Genomic DNA, 4988 nt, shown 5'->3' with positions numbered 1-4988 from the left:
AATATATTTCATGAATAAAGATTTTGACTGATCAGTGTACCATGTATACCTCACGTTTCAAGTTTATTTTCACGTCAAGGCGTATAATTTGTGTCATGGCAAGAGTGATACGCATAATGAACCCTTGTGCAGCTTTTGATTTATTTTAGTATATCAAATACATGGTATAGTACAACACAAATTAAAAAATTGAAATATCACATATACAGTTGCTAGGAATTAGAACTTATCAAAAGACAAATAAGAATCATTACTAACATAAAATACCAATGTTTGAAAATGTATCAGGACATGTATTCATATACCCAGGATAACACAAAAAGGGAGTGTGCATCCGCTTATTTCCATTGTGGTCCTGGATGAATATTGGCATGCCCTAGCAAAGCACAAAATGTTTGTTGTAATGGCGGTAACTTGAGCACATTTATCAGCAGTTTAAAATAAGTATCATAGTGAAGAAAATCACTGTATCAATAAAAATATGACAACTGTAACTACAATATATATAAAGATGATTTAAACTGAAACCTAGAACTCATACTACACATTTAAATAGTACTATATATCATTAAATGTTAATATTTCAATTACACATATGCATCCGACTATGATATCAGGAGGTAGTTGGAAAATGTAATTATTTAAACTGAGATAAAAATGATCTTACAAAATAAAGCTAGTTTAATTAGTTTTGCCTTAATTTTGCAATTCATAAGATCATCTAGTTTGAACGAACTAGAGTGGTTAAAACAATTTTTTAACATAATTGTTTTTCTAATGACACTGAAAAATCACATTCAAAAACATAGTCAAATTCATCCCTTTATATGTTTGTCTTAATGTCTATATTTTCTTTCATATCGTTATGTTATGTCTCCCCTTTTCAACAGGTAAGGAATGGTTCATAGTTCTAAATTTACAAAGAGTTTTTATTTAAATTGTAGACATGTTTAAATGCAAATATCCACATTCTCTTCAAAACAACGTACTCTACTTGTCCATACATGCGTAGACGTATTGTCGACAGAGATATCCCGTTATTGTACTAAGTAATCTTGCAATCTAGTCTTAATCAGGTATTTAAAATGTCTTAATGTAGCAGCATTTTCATTTGTTTATTAAAACATTCAGACAAACCAAGCTCATCAAGACCAGCATGAACAAAAGATATTCAAGGAGAAGAAAGTGTATTGTTATTATGCAAATACAGAAGAGTTTTATGTGATATTTTACAAATTTTATTATCTTTAGCATTTAATACTTTGCTCCAATCACATAATGCCCGAGTTTTGCCTGCAAACTTAAAGGTTTTACAATTTTTGTATTTTATTGCCCAACTCAACATATATCAGAAAACTTGGTGTGGATGATTTCAAGTTCAAAATGTATTTACAAAACTTTAAATGGAACCACACTAAAACATTTAGATTTTCAACACCCCAGATCTCACTACTATACAATACAATTGTTGCATTCATGGTATTAAATACAATTAACTGCATAGAAATAGGAAGACTGGTGTTCTGAATAACTAAAACATGCCTCTTATTGCCTGTTCCACAAGTTTGTTTTGTTTAAGAGATACAAAAGGTATTGCCATTATAATTAAAAGTATACCAAGATACGAAAAATTCTCAACAACCTCAACTCCTTTGTCATTATAGAACAAGTCTTGAATGTGTTTCAATTTAGATTTACTAAAATCAACCACTTTGGTTTTATCCCCATTAACTTGTAACCACCATAATCTACAATAATCACACAAACCAATTAATTATCATTTAAAAGAGGGATTAATATCTATCAGAGAAATTCAGGTTAAAAAACACAGCCTCAATAAAATTTAACCCGATGAAGAGCTTAAACCAGTTTGTTGAGCACCTAACTTCACACTTACCCCCGCGATGTTCCTAAGTCACAAGACAGTGTAAGTAAGTTATTCCCCCAGGTGAAGTCCTAACATACACACACACAGAAGGAATGTTATATACAACACATAATACACTTTTATATTGACATCAAGAGCAATACTGAATACCTAAAACGCATGTACTCATTGCCTTGGCAGAAGACGAAGCAACAAGGGAAATACCTTTAAGGACCTGACGTATGAAGTCAATTTTAAAATAGCTCAGTCCCGGTCTGATATAACAACTACCTGTCATAGAGTCCTCCACCTGTTCCGTCAGACACAGTCAAAGAGGAAACCGTAGCGTCCAACTATAAACGGACTGAACACCCAAACATACGGGTGTGTCTTAAAACAGTTGGGTCATAATCTCTTTATAAAAACGACTAATAACTTTGCTAAATGCAATTGGAAAATTCTCATGACCCAAAATCTGACGAAGTTTGTAAATCATACCCCCATAAAATCGGAGGTTGATATACCTTCTCGCAAAAGTTTCTTTAAATTACTGTTATATTTTAAAACCAAATCTGAATACCGATAGCAAAATCTATAATAAGGGTAGCATTGTAGAAGAAGCTTATTTTTAATAAATGATTACGTTTATTGAAATCCTTCACATGACTACATGCTCTTGCAAACCGAATTAATTGAGAAATATAAATTCCTAAGATTTTGCTTGGGGTACAAAAAAGGACAATGTACAATACTAAAATTAAAATCATCCATCTTGTCATAAATTATGGCATGTATACAATTGTCATAAAATAGATGTAAATCTAGAAATGAAAATGTTATATCCAAATTCTTAGTTTTATTTATCCCGGGGATAAATAGTATCAACAAATTGAGCAAAGAATATCATCAATTTAGTGTAATGTATTATTAAATGCATTAATACTGTCTGCCTGTGTGTCTTGAGAAATGTTTAACATAAAATATTTCATAACAATATAAAAACAAATCTGCGAAAACGGGGACACAAAGTGTTCCTATGGGAATACCAATTACTTGACATGTGTGAAAACTGCATCCCCAAATCTGACGTAGATTTTGTTCAATCAACAGGAAATGGCTTTACAAACTTCGTTACATGTTCACATACTATAACTTGTTACAATGCCAATAGTACAAAATGCTTTATTGAAATTGCAGGCGAGAAAGGTAGCATTTTTTCAGTCTTTTATGGCAGCTGGTTTTTCCTTTATTAAATTATGTGGTAAAATGGTGTACAAAGTAGAAAAATCGCTTGTGCTAACTGAAGAAACATTTTAATTATTAATTCTAAACTTATCCAGTTCTTTGCCAGAATCTTTTACTGACCAAAATAAGTTTTTACCACAGTTTTCTTACACTTTGTCACAATATCTTTTCATGTGGACTTTTACAGTAGTAAAGTATGGTGTTAATAACTTGGACGTTTTTGTAGTGGTACAAGACCTTGAATTAGCGATAAACGAGCTTCATATAGTTGTTTAGGGAATACTGGAATCAATTACATCGTTGGACGTTTAATTTGCTGGTCATCTATATGAACCTTTAAATTTGAAACTTTAGTGATGTGATCAGTGATCAGATGTTGTTCAACAGAAGTACCCAATGAATAAGATTTAGTACTATTTAGTTTGTTTCGTAGAACATTAATATAATGCAGGACGTCACTAAAACTATGACACTCTGCTAATACGACTGAGTCATTTACATGTAACAAGAAAATCCTTAAATGAAATAAACTCCCATATCATCATCACTAAGACACATTAAAAATCATAGACATTGAACCTTTATTGATATATATTGAGTTAGAATATTCAAAACATATAAAACTTTGTTGACATTGATACAAGATCTGGCTTTGATATACATCTTATATAGTTTCCATCAATATCATGCGATATAAATTTTTGCCAGAAATACATTCGATTCACAGAGTCAAACATTTTTTTTTATAATCAGCAAAGGCACAATACATCTTTCTTTCAAACCCTAAATAAAATCAATCGACAATTTTAAAGGAAATATGTATTCAACAGTTCCATCTTTTTTTCGAAAGCCTGTCTTCCTTCATTACGTAAATTGTAATCTTTTAAGTAATGATTAAGTCTTTCATTTAAATCATTGTGAACAAATTTCCAAAAACTGTTAAGAAATAAAAAAAAATGATACTGCCCGCGAGACTGGAAATTCTGGAATGTTTTCACACCAATTAACCAAAACAATGAAATATTTATTGGCAAATATATCGTTCAGAACGTGTTCAGTCACAAAGTTTAAGGAGATATTTAAAATAAAATTTAAAAAACAACACGACTGTATTGTCACTTTCACATATTTTATCAAAACTATATAAGAGATAATTATTGTGCATTTTGAATAAATCCGAACAGCGTAAAATTGCGAAATGGCGGACATGTTATAGAATACTTATTTATCGTAATAACCGCGGACAGGTATGGGACACTATATTTTTTCACAATAGATGGCAACGGAGGGATACGTTGAAGCTAGCTTTGGTTTAAATTATATTGTTGATGTATTGACATTTTGGTACAAATAAAATGAGAAAGTATTATTTAGATCACATCAATGTATTTGTATGTGCTTTTGTAGAGATAGTACCTAAGTTTTTCAAATCATAGGTTTGAAGTTAAAAAGCTTTGAAATGAAGACAAATGTCCATATATTTCTCAAAAACAGAAATATAGACAATATTTTAACCAGAAGTGCGGAGTTATGAGCATTTAATATTTTCATGATAACGAAAATTTTGTGATCAAGGACATGTAACTCTTCTTGAACATGGAGAGCATAAACATCAAAGGGGCATAATATAGTCAATATTTTCTAATTGGGTGCATTTGATTTTACATTCAACTTTGATCTGGATTGCTAAATACTGATCCATGATACTGTGTGCTAAAAATTTAGAACATCTGGAACAGTCTATTAACAGAAAAACTATGCTTCAGCAGAATTTAAATAGTTAAGCTCTAACTGGGACTCGAACCCAGGACCTCTCACACCTAAGGCAGACACTCTACCACTTCCCTATAACAGCAGTAGCTAATAGCTATGCAGT

This window comes from Mercenaria mercenaria, unplaced genomic scaffold (genome assembly GCF_021730395.1).
Source record: "Mercenaria mercenaria strain notata unplaced genomic scaffold, MADL_Memer_1 contig_4441, whole genome shotgun sequence".
Classification (NCBI taxonomy): Eukaryota; Metazoa; Mollusca; class Bivalvia; order Venerida; family Veneridae; genus Mercenaria; species Mercenaria mercenaria.
The sequence above is the reverse complement of the archived record's forward strand: the minus strand, read 5'-3'. Positions refer to the sequence as shown.